At 45.9% G+C, this 20,951-nt stretch overlaps 3 long non-coding RNA genes across 4 annotated transcripts in view; 1 reads left to right on the top strand and 2 right to left on the bottom strand.

The window, feature by feature from the left end:
• LOC123653133 overlaps nt 1-8,136 on the bottom strand; it is a 27,877-nt gene extending 19,741 nt beyond the window's left edge. The window contains exon 1 of the long non-coding RNA XR_006742772.1: nt 8,016-8,136. This is a non-coding gene — a long non-coding RNA (uncharacterized LOC123653133). The remainder of the gene's footprint in view (nt 1-8,015) is intronic.
• Nucleotides 1,272-13,717, top strand: LOC123653132. Of its 2 annotated transcripts, none has more exons than XR_006742771.1 (4): nt 1,272-1,456; nt 8,019-8,205; nt 11,174-11,272; nt 13,383-13,717. It is a non-coding gene; the product is annotated as an uncharacterized LOC123653132 (long non-coding RNA). The 2 variants fall into 2 exon arrangements; XR_006742770.1 differs by having other exon boundaries at nt 1,272-1,522.
• On the bottom strand, nt 10,722-20,951 carry LOC123653134. The gene is made up of 3 exons (XR_006742773.1): nt 20,941-20,951; nt 19,015-19,845; nt 10,722-12,562 (listed from the first exon to the last, which is right to left on the bottom strand). It is a non-coding gene; the product is annotated as an uncharacterized LOC123653134 (long non-coding RNA).

The raw sequence follows: 20,951 nt of genomic DNA, 5'->3' as shown, positions 1-20,951 counted from the left end.
ATGATGTTTCTGGTGGTTTACTTTCCTCTATTTTTGTGTGCAGGGGTTGTCCAAAGTCTCTGAGTGTTTTCACCACCGCTGGAGTCCTGGCAAAGGCTGCACTAGGGTGGCTGCCAGAGGCTGTGGCGGAGGAGGAGAGGAGAGGAGGGGTGTGCCTGTGTGGGCCCTTTGTAGTCAAGTATTTATAAATCTGGAGTTTCTCCCTTGTAACAAATATCAGAGATATTTTTTCTGGCTCTCAGACTTGGGGAAGATATCCTCGCCGCTGTTCACAGGAACACAGTCTTCGGGGGTTAGGTGAGGCCGGGCCAGCCTGGAGGGGTAAACCAAGGCTCCAGGACGGAAGGGTCCAGAGGATTTTTGGGATTCCACATGACCATCCTGCTCACCGCCCCTTCTGAGAGGAACCCTGGTGGCCCTGCCTCCTTTGGCCCCAGATGATCGGTCCAGCAATGGCACCTACCCAAAGGCCTGTGATGGGGTTGTGCCTATATTGGAGCCATGGTGATGGGCTGGGCCTTCTGGTGGTAGAGGGGGCAGAAGCAGAAAGAGGAGAGAAAGCAGCGATCTATTTCTCCCCCCTTCAGTGACCCCCCCCCCCCCCAGGTGATCCGGGCTCTGGAGTGTCCCGGGTCCAGAGCACTGTCCCTTTCCTGAATTACGAGGCCCACTGTGTGGCTGTTTCTGGGTCCCCTGGAATACTTCAGATCCTTCTTGCTGTCAATTCCTTACAAAATCCCCTCCGTTTTTGAGCTAACAGAGTAAATGACTGTAGCAACCAAGGGGATGAGGCCTGCCCCAGACTGCGGAGCCTGCCGTGGTCTGCTGTCACATGCACAGGGTCGTGGCGTGGGCCCAGTGACTCTGTGTCACTGGTTCCCGTGGTTCACAGGGAGGCCTCAGGCTCCTTAGGGGGAAGAGTTGGACCAAGCCAGACCACTGGGTTCTATTTTAAAGCATACATTTACTGATTTATTTCAAAATTCAAAAGGCAGAGAAGGGGATACACTGAACCTTTTCCTTCCTTTCCATCTCCCTTCCCCCAAGGCCACCACAGTTTGAGTTTTGGGCATCCTTCCAGACATGTTTTATGCACATATAAGCAAACACATTCTTCCCACCCCATTTATTACAAAAATGTTAGCATATTATTCCCACTGTCCCGAGCCTTGTTTTGGTTTGTTTGTTTTTTCCACTTGTGAATCATTTACTAACTTTTCTCCTTGTGGAGGGCAGATCTGAGAACCTCCTGGAGCAAGGCGGCCCTCACTCACTTGCATCCTGGAAGGCCTTCCAGCCGAGGGAGTGGGGAGGGGGCGGTGGGCAGCAGCCCTGGACTCCCCGGGGCCCCAGGGAGGGTGTGTGTGCGCACGTGGGTGAGTCTATTCCCGTGTCATGTGCATGTTTGTGCAGGGGTGTGGCCTGAACTCAGGCTCAGCCTCCTTCCCACCAAGAGGTAAGGCAGGAACATTCCTTGGGGGTGTTGAGAGGACAGAATGAGGACGCGTTGAGAAACCATCCTGTGAGTGGCAGGCTCTCCTCCGCCCCACGGGCTTGGACGTCCTGTGTGTTTCCCCTAACCTCCCCACCACCTCCACATTCTCAGCTGATGGGTCATCTCCACCGCAGGCAGCAAACGCAAGGTGGTTCCCCGGCCTCCCGGCCACACCCACCTACGCGATTACCGGCGCCCTCACCTCCCTCTCGCCCGCCCTCGGGCGCCTGGAGCTTCCTGGGGACCGGCTCCAGCGTACCTGGCCTTCCTCCCCAGCGCCCCCAGTCTTCACCCTCTCCCTCTCCCGGCTCCCTCCAATCAGCATTTGGACACGCTCAGATTTTTTCCTGTCTTCACAAGTAAACCCTCTCTGCTGGGGGAGGGCGGGCTGCCAAAGCGGAGCGGGAGGTGGGGAAGGAGGGAGAGGAAGGGAGGGAGGAGCTCTCTCTCTGGCGTGCAGGCCTGGGAGCCATCTTCTGGTGCACGGGGTTTCCAAAGGATTGGGGGGGGGGGGCACGACTCTCTTCCCGGTGCTGGGGGTCTGGACCCCCTCCGGATGGCGGGGCTTCTTCCTCCACAGTGCAGGGGCCCCTCCCAAGCGCAGGGGAACTGGGGCTGCCTCTCTGAGGCTCAGGGTTTCCAAAGTAGCTGGGCGGCCTCCTCCACCCCATGGAGAGGTGAAAGCCACCCTCCAAATCCCGCAGCTCCCTCTATAGCATTGCGGGGGCTGGGGGTGGGGGTGGGGGGGTGAGGAGAGGGGATAGGGGGTGTGCCTGGACCCCCTGGAGAATGCGGGTTCCCTCAGGTGTGCGGAGTTTCCCGTGTGGCTCTGGGGACTCCCTCCACAGCGCTGGGGATGGGTGGGGAAGGGGGTGGTCTGAAACCTCTAATTTGGGGAACAGGGTTTCCAAAGTAACTGGGGGTGGGGTAGGGAGTGGGGTGTCACTCTTTTAAATGCAGAAGGGTGAAATTCCCAAAGTAACATGGGGTGGAAAAAGAAAACAAAAGCAAAACCTCCAGCTACTGTTTTCCTTTTCCACTTCAGAGTCAGACTTCTTGAAAGACGAGTTTACCCCCAGCACCTTCCACCTCCACCAGCTCCATTCACTCTCAACCCATCCTATTCTTTTATTGGACATTTATTGAGCTCTGTGTGACAGGTGCTGTTCTAAGCACTTGCATGTATTGACCCATCTACTCCTCAGACAACCCAAGGAAGTAGGTACTATTACTAGCCCATTTTACAGACCAGGAAACTGAGGCTAGAGAGGTTAAGTGCGGTCACACTGAGTACAATCCACTCACAAGAAGTCAGTCCTAATGCTGGTTTCAAAACCAGGCTGGTGACATGTTGATCCCTTAAGTCTTGGTGTTCCTGTTTCTCTTCCCATTCTCCCTCCTTTCCTTAGGTGAGCTTATCCATGTCCACGATCATTATGTGCTTAACCGACTTTCCTCTTATCTTCTGTCCAGATCTTCCTTCTGACCCAAGTCTCTCATGGTGATCTTCAATTGGATGCCCCATAGATATTCAAAGTTGCCCCCAACCGAAGGGAGGACATGTTTAAGACGTTTTCATTTGGGAATGGGAGGCCACGCAGGACTGCTAATGGGGGTGGAGGGATGGGGGGTGGGGTGGTGAGAGGGTGTTTGATCAGATCAGTGCTTTACAAAGCCTTAAGCCCTGCATATGCTGTTCCCTGGGTCAGGTGCCCTTCCTCGGTTAATTCCTTTGTCATACCTCCGTCTCTGCGTCAGTCCCTTTCTTGGGGAAGTATTTCTTTCTAAGATCCCTCCAACAGCTTCAGCACCCTCATTGTGGCTCTTGGTGTTCTCATCTGCCTCTATGAGATCACTTCTCCTTCCCCTGTCTGGAATCTTTTTTTGAAATTTATCTTTATTGTTGAAAGTAACACAGATGTTCCTTATCAGATTACTTCTTATTCTGGATGGTAATTGCCCATTTTCTTGTCTGTGTCCTGTCCCCCTCCTGTAACAGTGTGGCGAGCCTGTTGCCCTTTGGATCTGATGAGCACCATGCCTGCACATAGGCAACACTCTCTAAATGTGTGTTGTTCCAATCACTGTGACTTTAAAAAAATATATATATTTTATTGATTTTTCACAGAGAGGAAGGGAGAAGGATAGAGAGCTAGAAACATTGATGAGAGAGAAACATCGATCAGCTGCCTCCTGCACACCCCCATTGGGGATGTGCCCGCAACCAACGTACATGCCCTTGACCGGAATCGAACCAGGGACCTTTCAGTCCGCAGACCGATGCTCTATCCACTGAGCCAAACCGGGTTTGGCTCATTGTGACGTTTTCATGAGGCAGATCTGTCTGGAACTGTGGGGTGTGTGTTGGGGGTGGGGAGGGGAGGGAGGGAATAAGAATTGCAAGGTGGTGGTTTGGTTCAAGAGAGGATAAAGGGAGAAGCATGGAAATGGAAACATGGGAATGCGGATATCTGTGTGGGTTTGTGTCTGTGTCTGTTAACCTTAACATCAAGGGGTAGTGGAAAGAGCAAGGATTTCAAAGTGTGAAACTGGAGTTCAAATCCCAATTTCAGCACTTACTGCAGTGTGATTTAGAGGAAGTTCCTGAACCTGTTTGTTTCTCTTTAACATAGTTACCTGACACTGCTTGGCAGGACACCACTGGGCAAGGGTTCTGCTCTTGATTCTGTCCCTAATAGTTCCCCTCTCTATGCCTCTGTTCCCCACCTGCAAAAATGAAAGCCGTGGCCAGAAGGTGATACCTCCGAGAGGAATTGCTGGATTGTTTAATGTCATCCTGTAAGGTCATAAGAAAAAGAAAGTCCAATTGTTTTCCAAAGTGGTTGGTCCTGCTTACACTTCTACCAGTCATATATAAGACATCCTGTTGCTGTATCTAAATAAAGTCTCTTTCTACATATGATCTTCACAGGTTTCAAATTATTACCAGTTAATTGGTATAAATGTGATCTCTCTCTTTCTCTCTCTCTTTTTTTTTTAAATCCTCATCTGAGGATATTTTTCCATTGATTTTTAGGAAGGGTGGAAGAGAGAGGGAAAGACACAGAGAGATAGTAATGTGAGAGAAATACATCGATGGGTTGCTTCCTGCATGAGTCCTACCAGGGTCTGGTTCACGGAAGAGTCTGCAACCAAGGTACATGCCTCTGACCAGAACTGAACCCAGGACCTTCCAGTCCACAGGACGACACTCTATCCACTGAGTAAAACCACCTAGTTCTCTCCCTGTGGTCTTAATGTGCATTTCCCTGATTGCTGATAAAGCTGGGCATCTTCATCCTCCTTTGGCATGGAGATTGCTCCATCCTTTTGGAAGCACTTTTGCCCTCAGTATTCCTGGAGCCTGCACTCTGATTTCTCTCTTCCTGTCACTGGCTGCTCTTTTCTGGTCTCCTTTGCCATTTCCTCCTCATCAACTTGACCTCTTGGCTCTGTCTTTGGAACTCTTCCCTCTCCTGTTCTCACTCATTTCATAGGTCTTTCTCATCCAGTCTCCTGATTTTATTATCAAGTAGATGCTACTATCTCTCTGTTTATAGCTCCTTCCCAGATCACCCTCCTGAACTGTATATATTGAAATGCCGACTACATATTTCTCTACTTGGGTTTTTAACTGATGTATTTAAAATTCAACTCTTGATTCCCTCAACCCCAAAACTCCTCCTAAAGTCTCCCCATTTCAGTACAAGGCAACTCCATACTTCTGCTGCTTAAGCCCAAAACCTTGGCATCTCCCTTGACACTATCCTATCAGCAAATTCTGTTAGCTATACCTTCAAAATTATATCCACTTCTCACTACCTCCTTCCCGCTACCCTGGTCCAAACCACCATTATCTCTCACCTGGATTCATCCAATAGTATCTTAATCTGAATCCTCTTCCCTTGTTTCCTGACCATCTATTCTCCAAACAGAAACCAGATCAGGATGCTCCCTTTTCTCAAATCCTGCAATGATAGCCCATCACATTCAGAGTAAAAGTCAAAGTCCTTGGAATAGACTAGGAAACCATTTGGCTTCTTGCTTTCTTTCTGACCTCCTCCCCCTCTTCTCACTCTGCTCCAGGCTTGTTAGTCACTGTGCTGTCCCTGGGACCTGTAGGTGCTCTTCTGCTTTAGGTTTTGCACTGGCTATTATACTAAGACTAGAGGCCCAGTGCACAAATTCATACACTGGTAGAGTCCCTAGCCAATGAACAGGGCCGATTTGGCCCTTCCTTTGTTCCTCACTGTCCCCTGATGGTCAGCACATGTCATAGTGAGCTGTCATAGTGAGCGAACTCGGGGTCTCCTGGTTGAACTCCTGAGGGCATACTTTGCATATTAGGCTTAGATATAGATAGATATAGATATAGATATAGATATAGATATAGATATAGATAGATAGCTTAATTATTCTTATTGATTTGCTTATTGTCTGTTTTCTCTCCAATAAAAAGGTCTTCATAGGCAGGGACTGTGTTTTGTTCATTGCTGTAACTCTAGCACCCAGAACAATATTTGGCAGAGAGTGGGAAACCTTGGCAACTATTTATTAAATGAATCACTTGACGGATGATTATTATAAGCTAGGTAATCTAAATCAGATAAAGAGGAAGTGACATCATGAGGGGAAGGTGGTAAGATTGAGGTACTGGGTGGGGTTGGAAAATAGTTGAACTTGGAGTACTAGAGCCAATGAGTTTGAGTGACAGGAAGAGATTGGAGAGTGTGATTCTGTCTTGTATTGTGAGAGCATCATAGAGGGCATTATACAAACCTAGATGGTATAGTCTACTACACTTCTAGGCCATGTGGTATAGCCCATTACTCCTAGGCTATAAACCTGCACAGCATGGTACTGTACTGAATCCTGTAGGCAATTGCAGCACAGCAGTAAGTATTTGTATAGCTAACCATATCTAAATATAGAGAAGGTACAATAAGGATATGGTATGAAAGGTTTAAAAAGCGATATATCCATATATACAGGGCACTTGATATGGATGAGCTGCAGGACTGGAAGATGCTGTGGGTGATGTGGGTGAGTCAGTGAGTGAGTGAATGAATGAAGGCCCAGCCGAAACCGGTTTGGCTCAGTGGTAGAGCGTCGGTCTTCGGACTGAAAGGTCCCAGGTTCGATTCCGGTCAGGGGCATATACCTTGGTTGCGGGCACATCCCCAGTGGGGGGAGTGCAAGAGGCAGCTGGTCGATGTTTCTCTCTCATCAACATTTCTGACTTTCTATTCCTCTCTCTTCCTCCCTATAAAAAAATCAATAAAATATATTTAAAAAAAATGAAGGCCCAGGATATTATTGTACACTACTGTGGATTTTGTAAATACTGCACACTTAGGTCACACTAAAGTTATTTGAAATTTTTTCTTTTTTCAATGATAAATTAACCTTAGTTTACTTTAGCATTTTATAACCTTTTTAATTATATCAGGTAAAAAAGTTATAGTAAGTAATGTGTTGCACTACAATGCTACGGCAACTATGATAAGTGATGGAATTTTCAGCTCCATTATAATCTTATATGTGGTCCTATATGTGGTCCTCTGTTGACAGGAACCTCATTATGGGGCACATGACTGTGTTTGGATTGTACTAATGAAGGGTCTGTTTGTTCTTCTACCTCATTGGCTACTTCCTCCCCAGCTTTTCGGTCTCTAAAACTGGAGTGATGTAATGAAAAAATCTAGGGCACTGTTTTTCAAATTGAGAGACAGAGCCATTAGTGAATCACAAAATTAAGTTACTGCATCTGTAAAAATGAAATAGAACAAAATAGGAAATAGCAGAGCACAATGCATGTAGCAAGGGTAAGTATCCATATTGTAAAACTTGATTTCATTTACGTATGTGTAGACGTGGGTATTTACATATGATGTGTGTGTGCACTGAGTCACACATATGGTTGGGCCGTGGACAAACAAGTTTGAAAGCCACTGGCCGTGAAAGTGAGTGAGGAGGTCGAAGAAGAGAGACACCAGGCCATTGGAAAGATTTTATTGTGAATCCTGAAATCACCAAGACTTTACAGGGGGTAGTGCTGGAGAGAAATATATTAATATAGGGTTCAAACTCTTCAAAAAATGTCCCAGGAGTCTGTAGAGGATATAGCAAGGCCATTCTTACTCCCTGTTTAGGCTTCTAGTTCTAACCCTTTCCTGCCCTTCCCCAGCTCAGAGCCTGCACCTGGCTTTTGGGGGGTCCCTCTCTCCCCACTAGTACATCCCAACCTGCCTCAGTAGTCCTAGCAGCTTGCCTCTGATATTAGGTCAGAGGGGTCAGGTTTTCTCACTCATACCCTCCAACTGTGCTCATTAGTGAGAATAGTAACGCACTATTAAGGTCAGCCGTTGTTGACTAAGCCCCTTTCCCTGCTCTGTAGCACTTTGGCATGTAGATTACTCCTCACTTTATGGAGGAGAGCCAGGAGTTCAGAAGTTGAATGATTTGCCTCAGGTGGTCCAGTGGCAGAACCAGGATTTAAACTCGGGTCTGCTTCACTCACCAGCCAAGCCTTTGCAATTGGACCTCACAGCCTCCCTCTTCTGTGGATTGATTCACTCTTACAGACCATCCTCACAGCATGACATTCGGATTTCATGCTTCAGTACAACTACAAATCGCTGCATTTCATGGATGGCGGGTTTTACAATCCCGCCGTTCAGTGAGTGGTGATGGGCACAGTGTGTATTAAGGTAAGGAGCTGATTCAAAGGAGACCTGGTTCAAAGGAGGCCTGCATTTGGGGTGGAGAGATATATAAATCTGGGTAGAAAGAATGAAACCAGAATATAGAAGGCTGTGAATAGCTGTGTCCATCTAGTTCAGGGGTCTTCAAACTTCTCTCATTATGAGAATCACCTGGTGGAGGTGTTAAAACACAGATTCCTGATAGCACTTCTTATAGTTGGGATCCGGGAATCTGTGTTTTAACAACTCCACCAGGTGATTCTCATAATGAGAGAAGTTTGAAGACCCCTGAAGTTTGTGTTGTGTTCTCCGGTGTTGATTGGGGACTATTATGCAGATGGTTTCCATCTGGGTCCCCACCTGTTAATCACTGGGATTCAGGATGAATTCCACAGCATCCCATGTCATGGAAAAGGAATGAGTTTCATTTATTAGTTGGGGGTGAGGAAAGGGACAATTTACAAGCACCAGGTCAGCAAGACCCCCGCTCTTCCTAACAGGACAAATATAGAAGCAACTTTGTTAATGACAGGACCCAGAGGCTGCTTGGGGCTATCCACTGTGGATGTGGGACTGGAGCCCAGGGGATGTTGTAGTCTGTTAAGTTGTGGAAAACTGAGCTTGTACAGTGCTGCTCCCCGCACAACTGAGAGCTGAGGATTTTGTCATCTTTTGTTGAGGGGGAGTTCTGACACTCTCATGTAATGGTCAGTGTTGCATTGTGGGAGAGGTCAGAGCCCAAGGTTTCAATAATAAGACCATTTATTGTGTTTCTTACTATGTGCCAGCCACTTATAGTAGGCTAAACAAGTAGGGCTCATGGTTGCAATCTTACAACCATTCTCTTTAATCTTGCCCCCTTCCTAAATTGTGTTCTGTGGGGGCAATTCTTTGTGCCCAGGTTAGATGTGTAGCAGTCCCATGACTTTCCTGATGACTTTTAGGGTAAAGTTGGTCAAATTTTCAAAATAAAATAGCCAGTTATTTTACCAGCAAAAACCAGTAAATTTGGGAATAGGAGAGGAATTGCAATCTGAGACATGCAAACGATGGCAAACCACAGGCAAGTATGGAGAACAAAAAAGGGGAGAGTTATTTTATTTATTTAGTTAGTTAATCCTCTCCTGAGGATATTTTTCTATTGATTTTTTTTTTAGAGAGAGTGGAAAGGAGGAGGAGGGAGAGAGAAACATCAATGTGAGAGAGGGACATCGATTGGTTGCCTCCCACAAGTATCCCGACCAGGGCCAGGGATAGAACCTGTAACCAAGGTACATGCCCTTGACTGGAATTGAACCTGGGACCTTTCAGTCTGAGGGCCAACACTCTATCTACTGAGCCCAACTAGCTACGGGGGAAAGTTATTTTATGGAGAAAAAAGGAAAAGTTTGGAGGGGTGAATATGAACAAAAGTCCACTGGAAGAGAATGAGTGGTCAGGGTGGCAGTGGCTTCTTATTGGCTGAGAGTGGTGGCTTCTCCTTTGCTGGGTTGTTGCTGGGATAGTAAAATAAGCTTCTTCCTGCCCAAATTTGTAAAGTAAGCTCAAGAGGTCATATGTTTGTGAGAGCTACACTTTCAGGACTTCCTGACTCTATTTGAATAAGGTTTTCTTTATTTGTTTTCACAAGCACTACAGTGACTTTGAGTTGCCAAACACAATCTTCATTCCAGAATTGCAAGGTGCAGTGACAGGTACTAGTCAAAGCTTCCAATCATAGTCAAACTTATCGCCAGGTTCCTTATGCCAGTGGAAGCCTGCTGTTGCGAACGAGGTATGGCCAGCGTTTCCTTTCCTGTCTCTTTACTTCTGCTCACCCAACTGCATTTTTTGAACTCCCATTTGGAGAAGGTTTTCAGAATTTCAGGCAATGATCAGAGGCAGAGAGGGCACTATTCTCAGAGTCAGACTCTCTACGGCTCTCAGAGGTCCCCACAGCAGCGGGGGACATGGCTCCTCCTTGAGGTCTGGGTCCCAACTCTGCAGGTCCCATAACCCCACCCCTTCCCTCTATTCCCCCAGCCCTAGGCTGGTAGCTGTTTTCTGTAGTTATTATTCCTGCATTCCCTCATTGTTCTCATTTTGATTTTGCAGTCTTCCAAAACTTGTTTAACCAATTCCCTATGTCAAACTTACTCTGATAGAATTACCTATTTTGAATCCTATCTTCTTGACCAGACTCTAATTATATATTGGTAATTTAACTATTTCCAACCCACCACAATTGAAAAGAGATGTAAATTATACTAAACAGCCACTTATTTATGAAGAAAATAATTAAACATTTGCTTATGTTAGGCAGGGTTTGATAAACTACTTTCCCTGGGAGAGAGATATCTGTACTTAACTGAAGTGCTAGGACCTTCCTCCGCTGCCTTTGCTTTAAACCCAGAGAGTGCCTAATATGTCACTCATGAGCCAAACTACAAACACACCTTCCATCGCTTCAGCCTCACTGGGACCTGGGAGGAAGGAGGTGATGGGGGACTCCGTGTTGGTCCAGAAGGAAATGACGGTGTAGCTGCCACTCACCACTGTTTCAGTGAATTTGTGTGCTCCTCCTCCTCCTTCACTTCCTCCTTTGCTCTCTACCCTCCCTGTTCCTCTCCTTCCTCACCCTTCCCCAGCAAGTCAGAGAAGCCAGTCTGTACTGAAAACTGAAGTGTCTCTAATGAGATAAACTGTCCTCCAAAATAGGATGGCTTTGGACATTATTACTGCATCACAAGAAGGCACCTATGACATTACTCAAACAGAATGTTGTATGTTCACATCTGATAAATTTGCTAATGTATCATCTTTATTAAATCACATGAGAACTCTAATGAATGCGTTTAGTGATTCAACTCTCTAGCCTAGGGGACTTAGTAAATCAAAGGTTGGGATCATGACTCTTGGTAGAGAAAATTGTTACTTATTTTGGGAATCATCTAATCTGTGTTTTCTCTTGCATGTGCCTATATTGTTGCTGTAGCATCTGCCTCTTATGCAGCCAGGTAGCTGCCAAATGAGCCACCTCCATGCAGATGAAGTCAGACCTTATTGTTGAAGAGGGGGGGGTGCATGTGACATTGTAAGAGCTGGTCATGAGGGGTAGGGTGATGGAAGAGGTTATCAAAAGGACTGCTAGTTGACACTTGAGCTGGATTTTATCTAGGAATCTCTGAGGGTTTCGAACCAGTACTGCCCTTGCAAGGTATGTTAGAACAGTCCTATGGCCCCTTATTGCCCTGCTTGGCCAGAAGGTCAGCTCTGGCTCCTTGGAGCCTTTCAGAATAGGAAAGATTCTACACTGGGATAAGATCTGATCCTGTTTGCATAGCCAAAGGGGAAGCAGATGATTTGGGGAAATCCAATTAAAAAAGAAAGAAATCAAATTAGTTCTCCAGGGGTTTGCAGGCCAAATCTTCAGTGAAAACTATTCCATTAGCTGCTCAGGCCTCTCTAAGCCAGCATTATAACTGAGGGTGGGTGGAGGTGAACTGGGGGAGGAGGGGAGAAAACTTAGTTTAGTGGAATAAGTCCTTAGATTCTGATGATTGTTGGCTTGGGACCCATGGACTCTCCACTGATTTTTCCATTGTTCACAGACCCTCTGTAACGTCCCTTTCTCAAAGGGCCACATGCATAATCCTACTTCTTTTGGAATGTGGTCATACTTATTTTAGGAGAATACCCCTCAACAGGCATATCTACTCCAAATTCCACTGCAGACTTCTTTAGGGTGTAAAGACTATGGGGTGGGTCCCAGGTGGTCTTGGAGACAGTCAGCTCTAGCGAGGTGAGATGTCCCAGGAAGTTCTTTCTGCTTAATTTCCTGTGCTTGGAAAGACCTAAGGGGTCCTCAGTGTTGATATTGCTCCCTTAACCACAAGCACTGGGGCCAGGGATCCATGTCCTGACAAAAGATAATAATAGGGCTGCTTCCCCACCCCCCACCAACACAAGTTGAAAAGCTAAGACAGTTCATGAAAAATTAAATCTATTGCATAATATAGTCAAAAATCTGAAATACAATTGGTGTCTTAATGATTTCCCATCTTTTTGTTAAAATTTTAAAAATTATTGTTGCAGGAATTTCTTGCCCCCTGCCCCCCTTTAACCCTCTTTCCTGACAATCCCTTCCTTGGATTTTACCAAATTATTGTCCATGTCCGTGAGGTATGCATATGTTCTTTAGCTATTTCCTTCATGGTCTTTATCCAGTTACCTGACCCTTTCCTTTGGGCACCGGCCAGTCTCTTCCATGTATTCATGCTTCTGGTTCCATTTTATAGGTTTATTTTGTTCATTAGATTCCACATACTAGTGAGATCATATGTATTTGTCTTTCTCTGACTGGCTTATTTCACTTAGCATAATACTCTCCAGGTCCATCAATGCTGTTGCAAAGGGCAGGACTTCCTCTTTTTTATAGCTGTGTAGTGTACTTATATCAATCTACCACAGCTTTTTTATCCCCTCATTTACTGATAGACATTTGGGTTATTTCCAGATCTCAGCTATTATAAAACAAAAACAAAAACAAACACTACTATGAACATAGGGGTGCATATGTTCTTTCTGATTGGTATTTCATAATTCTTAGGATCACTGGGTCAAAAGGCAGTTCCATTTTTTTTATTTATTTATTTTTTTTTTGAGGAAACTTCATACTGTTTTCCACAGTGGCTGCACCAGTTTGCATTTCCACCTGCAGTGCACAAAGGCTCCCTTTTCTCCATATCATTGCCAGCATTTGTTTGCCATTTCCCACCTTTAATCAATAAACGTTATTCTTCTTAAGAGGAAGTAAAAAATTTTACCCATATTAAAATGCTGAAAACAAACATCCTATATAATAAAAGGCTAATATGCAATTGTCCCCTTGACCAGGAGTTTGACTGGGGGTTTGACCAGGGACGGGGTCGGCTGGCCAACCTCCCACGTTCCCTCCCTTCAGCCAGGATCGGCGCGGGCCAGCTGGACCCCACCCAGGCCTCTAGTTGTTAATAAACACCATTAAATGATGAATAATTTAACATCTCTCTAGTCTATTTGTTTCATTAGCATTCCAGAGTTAAAATAGTTAGGCTTCATATTTCTTTGAAATATTAACTAAAATAGGTTTCCCAAATTGGAAACCTAGAATCAATGCCAATTTTTTTGTTTGTTTTTTTTAAATGCCATTTGGTTTTAAACAGAATTGTATCTTAATCATCAAGCTGAAGACATAACAAGAAAATAATGACATTGCCACTTGAAGGTCATCTCAGTCTACTGTTCATCATGTAATCAGATACCCTTAAATGAACTCCAGCAGAAAATCCAAGGAATTCATGGCTCGATCTCCTAAGCACATCCAGGAAAGTGCTAATACCCTGGATGTTTAAAAGGCAACGACAGTAGAACAGCTTATCTGAACGTTTGGTGATAAAACAATACAGAAGTGGAAACTCCCGTGAAAAGTTTCCCCCCCCCCTCTCCTTTTAGTAACAAGATCAGTCATACGTTATAGTCGTGTGACACTGTAAAGTTATGAAAAAACGTACTATATGTAACATTTACAGGCACAGGGTTACAATTTCAAGTAATTGAAATTGGCCATCTTACAAATAAGCAATCTATTACAAATGGTTCTTACTACTACCTAGTTCTTAGGATAAACACCGTTATACTTTGAACAGTCACATGGATACTATAAACGTGGTGTTTCACTACTGGATGAAATTTCTTGCCTTCCATCATGATTTCTTCAGTCATTGTTCCCCCCAGTGGGCAACAGACTTTCTAAAAAGTCTGAATCTTCTAAGTACAATCTGTCTGCTGAGCAGTTAATGTGATTGACATCCACCCATCTGTCCACCCCTTCTAATGCACAAGCCAAACAAAATTTGTGCAAGTCAGAGAGAGGCAAAGTTTTCCAGTATTCTTATTTCACAGAGCTCTGGAGATTCCAACCAAATTTTCTGTGATATGAAACTTCAGTCACCTCTGATGGACAAGGGCAGGCAGCCCCACCACCAGACAGGCAGCCAACCCAGGAAGTGGCCATCTGGAAGCCCAGGCCACTGGTTGCTGGAGCCAGGCTCTTGGGTGGTGCAGTGCCCACATGTGGGGTGTGGCTATTCAGGGGCACTCACAGGCACAGGAAGTGTCCTGGGGGCGCAGTGGACACAGATGTGCCAGGCTGTTAGGCCCGAAGGGGCAGGCCAGGGTGGGTGAGGATTGGGGCCCAGCTCAAGCAGGCAAGGCCAGGTACCTGCAGCAGCAGCAGCACCAGTGCCAAACAACCTGTTTATAACCTTTTTGCTAAGCGACCTTGGTTGACATTGCAGAAAGATCTAGGGATACGGGGGCGAGGGAGGGGAGCAGAAGCCATATGAAGAGCTGGGACGAGCCACTGTCTCGTCTCTGCTTGGCCTGTTGCAGGCCAGGCTAGAACACACAGGAATTCAGAAGTCGTGCTGTGGTTGCTGAGATGTTGAATATCCTCCCCCGAAAACCCCACGATTTAAGGGTTCTGGTGCTCTCTCCCTTTCATCTCGAAGAGCCCACGAGTAGCACTAATATGAAAAATGCAACAATTTCAGAGATAAAGCATTATTTTGAAATATTTTGGGGTTTCCCAAAGAAACAGAAACTGTACTCTTACATCAACCTTTATTAGAGATCTTCCCCTCACCCTTGCCCTCCTCCATAATGAATTGGTGTTTTTGTTTGTTTGTTTTACTTAGAGACCTACATCTTTGTAAGTGCTTAGGGGTGGAAGGAATATAAGAATTCCTCAAGTCCCCATCAGTGCAAGAATTGGCATAACCCCATCTCCAGCCTCTCCTGGGGGGAACACTACTCGTGGAGAGCATCTTCTTCCATTGGAGATCCCTGCTTTTAAGGAGTTTTCTTTGGGTTTAGTCAAAATTTGTTTTCCTGTGGGTCCCACCCATCAATTCTTACTGTGACCCCTGAGATAATAGATGCCCCTGGTATAGCCCTTATGCCCTTTAGATATTTGAAAACAAAGATCATTGTGTGGTAGGCCCCTCTCCCCCAACCCTAGGTTAGAATTCTCTGGTTCTTCACTCTCCTCTTGGGGGACATGATTGTAGGCACCTCCCCCATAAGGTCTGTCCCCTTCAGGTCTCTGTGGTTGGCACTTTCCTTTTTAAGGAGTGGCCCCAGATCGGAGCATCATTCCGCTCTCCGGCCCGACACTGCATCTGTGACTCTGGGTAGAGCCCAAGACAGCCTCACTTAACTTTGTGGTAAGCTACATTTCCATGTCTTTTTTCAAGGGAAATTGTTTCTCCAGCTTGCATTTTATGAGTTCTTCCAATCGAAAGATGTTCCAGTTTGTTCCTGTTAAATTTCCTCTTACGATATTAATCCAGGGAGGCAACCTGGTTGAAACTGGAGAAAGGCAAACCTGGGCTCAAGTTTGTAGCCAGGATATGAATTGTGTGATGTTGGAACAAATATTTTTTTCCGAACCTCAAGTTTTCGAACGGTAAAAGGAAAGAAAACATTCACAACTGGCCTGTCCCTTTCCTACCTTCACCGTAGATTGGAAAAACTAAATATGTTCTCAGCCTCCCCTATAGTTATGAGTACCCATATGACAGACTTGGGCCAATGTTTCACAAATGGAAGTTGGCTTTTGTTGGAGGAAGCTTTTGCATTTTAGCTAAAAGTGGTAGTAGCCTTAGCGAGTATTTGCCCTCCTCTCTTACTTCCTGTTAAGAATGTAGAAATGGTTGGAGCTGCAGCCATGGGGGGCAAGCTAAGAGAATCAGACATCCATCTTTGACAGTACCTAACTCCTAAGTCAATACCAATGGTTGTCTTCAGACGGAATATGAGGGGGAAAATCCTATTACCTAACCAGCCAAATCTATTCCAACTATAAGGATCAGAGACTGTAGATTGCTTGATTTCATTTACTTATTATTTATTCCTATTAAGATACATTATTTGGGTGTCATAATCCATTTTCCAGGCCCCCAAATCTCTCTTTAAACCATAATTCTGTTACCCAAACTACTGGATATTCTTCAGAGCTTTGTGAAACCTACAATTCAATCTAATAAAGACTCTCACACCATAACAAGATGGCTGCGCCTACAGCGGAGGCGAGGATTCCATAACACAAGATGGCTGTGCCCATATCGGAGTCCGAGTTCCTGCAATGAGCCTTAATGAGCAATTAGCAGGGGCCTGAGGCTGTGTGGTGCTGGCTGGGGTAGGGGGCCTGAGGCTGCGCCCCCCACCCAGCGGGGTTTGACAGGAGTGGGGCCAGCCAGATCTGGATCTAGCCCAAGGGGGTGGGGCAGGTTGGGTTTGGATCTTGCATGATTTTGAGGCACATGTGGGTGGGTGGGGACTTGACTCTGGTTCCTGTGGCCCACCCCAGACTCTGATAGGAGGAAGAGTTTCATATACATTTTACTAATTTTCTTTCATCTCTGACACTTCTATTATAAAGGGCAAATAGCAATATTAAAATATTTCCTCTAATTAATTCCCTTTTAATGTGCACGAATTTCATGCACTGGGTCACTAGTATTTAATAATATTTCAAGTTATCATTTAAAACACTGACCAGGAAAAGGCAAAGCAGGACCCCCTTAGCCCATCAATAGAGACCTTTCCCCGTGAATGGGGGGTGTCTGCCCAGCTATGGGTCTGCCTCATTATGCTAGAAGTCCACCCATACTTTTCCATCTTTGCCCATGAAGCTCATGAGATGCCCTTACCTAACTTGTAGTGAAACAAAAATTGCCTGAACTCCTGGAGTGTCTTCATGCACTAGTCAAAACCCCCTTTCCAAGGAAGCGACAGCAAGCAGCAGCAGTGCTGGGATGTGTGGGGTCTTGGATCCACCCTTGCACCATTCTGCTGTAGAAGGATGCGTGATGTGGAGATGGGCCCTTGTGAGGAGACTACCAGGAGTTTAGGGATTTTATTTTATTTATTTAAAAATATATTTTATTGATTTTTTTTTATAGAGAGGAAGGGAGAGGGATAGAAAGTTAGAAACATCTATCAGCTGCCTCCTGCACACCTCCTACTGGGGATGTGCCCACAACCAAGGTACATGCCATTGACCGGAATCAAACCTGTAACCTTTCAGTCTGCTGATGGACCAGATCCGGGACACTCTTCAGGGCAAACCAATCGCTGATAGACCTGATGCTAGACCTTTATCCGCTGATAAACCTTTCAGTCTGCTCAGTTCCACTGAGCCAAACCGCTTTCAGTTCTGAAGGGCACAGGGTGAAGTAATAACCTTTTAACTATCCATCCGTGTTTATTCAAATTGGTTGCCCAGGGCTGCTTTTAACAGTTGAATCAGAGGCCAACATACCCAGCTGAGCATTCCTCTTTTGCTTAAAGTAATTCTTTCTGGACCCAAATCTCTTGTTGTCATTGGCAGAGTCTATTGCCTTTTTGTGACCTAAAGCTTCCTAAAGGCCTTGGCTCCATAAGCCTTTCAGGTGCTGAGGGCTATGTAGCAGCTTGGTTTTGTCTTAACTCTAGACATCACCTGGACCTGTCGGCCACGAGTCAGGCAAACTTGTTTCACTGGATTGATAGCAGGGTCCTGGGCCCAGTCTACAGGTCAGAGTGGGCACATCTTTCCCCCTCACTGCCAGCTGACCGAACAGGGATAGGTATTTGACTAAAAACTGGCTCAGATGTTTTCTCCTAAAGCTTCATATGGGGCTAATGGAGGTTGTCTCTGTGCAAGCTTGGGAGTTGCGGGCCAGCCCTTTCCCACCTCATGTGGACAGAGTAGCAGAAACAATTGGTCTCTTAGGGGAGCACACAACACAGAAATGGAGAGCTGCAGTTCTTCGTCCATGGGTCCAGGATCTTCCCATGGCTCAATTGTTTCTATTCTTGGGTTCTATAAGACACCACTTGTGCTCTTAATACATGTTTGCTGTTGCTTAAGCTAGCCCATTGGTCCGTTATTTCCAACAAACTGAAAATACAGGGTATAACACCGAGGTAGCCCTTAATTTAAATAGTAACAATCTGTTATATTGACTCCAGCCACCTGCAGCAAAGAAGCAGGGTGGGAGTGTATATATGGGACCTGCTTTTCCTAGAGGGAGCTGGCAAACAGTGGATATTGGAATTAAGCTTATGTCAACATAGTCTCATTCACCCATACATAAAACCAATAGTTAACTTATTATTTCCACAAATAGTAGTAAGACTTCAAATGCCTAAATAAGGGACCTGGGGCCATAGAACAGCAATGAAACCCAGGATGCCAACCCAGCCGAATTTTTTTTAATGTGGCAAATATAAAATTTACCGTTTTAACCATTTTTAAGTGTACACTTTAGTGGCACTGAGTACATTCACAATGTAACCATACCACTATTTCCAGAAAAATTTTGTCACCCTAAACAGAAACTCTGTCCTCATTAAATTTTGTCACCCTAAACAGGCTCTAGTTATCCTTTTTTTTTTTTTCTTAAATCCACAACATTTATGGATTACATTTTAATTTTAAATATATTTTATTGATTTTTTACAGAGAGGAAGGGAAAGAGATAGAGAGCTAGAAACATCAATGAGAGAGAAACATTGACCAGCTGCCTCTTGCACACTCCCTACCGGGGATGTGCCCGCAACCAAGGTACATGCCCTTGACCAGAATCGAACCCGGGACCTTTCAGTCCGCACACCGACGCTCTACCACTGAGACAAACCGGTTTCGGCGCCCTTAATCTACTTTCTATCTCTATGAATTTACTTATTCTAGGCACCTCATGTAATTGGAATCATAGAGTATTTTTTTCTTTTGTTTCTGGCTTATTTCACTTAATATCTTCAGGCTTTGTCTGTGTTGTATGTAGAATGTGTATTAATGTATCATTTCTTTTTAGTATGAATTAATATTCCATTGTATAGCTATACCACATTTTATTTATCCATTCATGTGTTTGTTGATGGATAGTTGGGTTGTAGCCACCTTTTGGTTATTGTGAATAATGCTGCTAGGAACATTAGTGTTCTGACTTTTTTTTTTTTTTTTTAAACACTAAGAAAGAACCCAAACTGAATTAAGGGGTGGAGAATAAAAACAGGTTTCTTATGCCTCTGTACTTATCCTCTCATAGTGTTTATCTCCCTCTGTAGCAATTGCCTGCCTACCTTTGAACTGCCCACTCCATTGCAGACATTCTGAGTAGAGCCACGTCTGGCTCACAGAGTGCTCAACCCAGTTAAGCTGAACTTCACTTCCCAGCATGCCCCTCCTGAATGGTGCTGGTTAGAGTGGAGCAGGAGGAAACCCAGAAGATCCTTGTGGGAGGAGGGAAATAAAGCAGCAGCCATTTTGTAGCTCAAATTGTTGCTTTTTTGCTGGCTCACTTCAGCTTCCCCAACTCTTGGCCAATGTCTCTGTAGGACCCATACCACCAACATCAGAGGAACAAGAGCCCACACAGATTTGTCTGTCTCCATGGGCTTGTGCTTGTGAATTCTATCTTGTTTTTGCCCTCCTGTCCCCAATTCACTTCCATTTATCCTTCCTGTCTGCCTGTGGGCTTCAGGCTCCAGCATCAGATGCAAGGACAGTGTCTTACAGAAACTGCTTAGCCAGCTCCAATGATTGTAGCTAGTCTCTTTCTCTCTCCATAATATTTAATACTAGAGACGGGAGGTAGGGGGAGGAAAGAGGGGAGGGGGGATGTTTTTCAGCCCAGCTTGCACCCTCTCCAATCTGGGACCCCTCGAAGGATGCCCGACTGCCAGTTTACAGGAATCAAGCCTATACCAGCAGTAAGACATCCCTCTTGCAATTAGGGACTGCTAGCTCCTAACTGCTCACCTGCCTGCCTGATTGCCCCTAACCACCCTGCCTATTGGCTTGCTGGCCTCCAATTGCTCCCTGCCGCCAGCCTGCTCATCCCCAAATGCCCTCCCACCCTGCCAGACTGATCATCCCCAACTACCCCTGTGCCAGTGTGTTTGCCCCCAACTGCCTGCTCACCCCCAACTATCCTCCCTGCTGGTCTGCTCACTCCAAACTGCCCCCCACCCGCTGTACTGATCACCTCCAATTGACCCTCACTGATGGCCTGCAGGCCCCCAACTGGCCCCCCTGTTGGTCTGCTTACTCCCAACGGCCCTCCCGCCCCCACCAGCCTGATCACCCATAACTGCCCTCCCCTCCTCTCTTGGCATCTAACGGCCTCTATCTCTGCCCCGCCACCATGGCTTTGTCCATAAAAACAGGTCTCCCAGTCTAATTACCATATTACCCTTTTATTAGTATAGAGGCCTGGTGCATGGGTGAGGGCTGGCTGGTTTGTCCTGAAGGGTGTCCCGGATCAGGGTGGGGGTTCCCTTGTGTGGGGCGGCCTGGGCGAGGGGACTGTGGTGGTTTGCAGGCTGGCCATGGGGTGAGGGTCTCTGTTGGGGGGCATGGCCAGCCTGGGTGAGGGCTGTTTTCAAGCTGGCCACACCTCTTTCAGGGTGGGGTCCCTGGCCAGTCTGGGTGAGGAGCTGATGGCTGTTTGCAGGCTAGTTCCTCCCCCCTCCCCCCCTCAACCCAAGCTCCCAGTCCCTCCTTTCTTTTTTTCTTGAGTGACTCCTTGAGCAGAGGCCAGGGCCAGCTGGAAGCAGGTATCTGGGATTTATTTATCTTCTATAATTGAAACTTTGTAGCCTTGGGCAGAGGCCAGAGATGGCCAGGGAGGGTGGGAAGCTTGGCTTCCTCTATCACTGGAGGCAACCCAAGACTCCTGCTTATT

This window comes from Pipistrellus kuhlii, unplaced genomic scaffold, assembly GCF_014108245.1.
Source record: "Pipistrellus kuhlii isolate mPipKuh1 unplaced genomic scaffold, mPipKuh1.p scaffold_m20_p_3, whole genome shotgun sequence".
NCBI classification, from domain to species: Eukaryota; Metazoa; Chordata; class Mammalia; order Chiroptera; family Vespertilionidae; genus Pipistrellus; species Pipistrellus kuhlii.
Note: the sequence above shows the minus strand (reverse complement) of the source record. Positions and strands in the feature narration are given on the sequence as shown.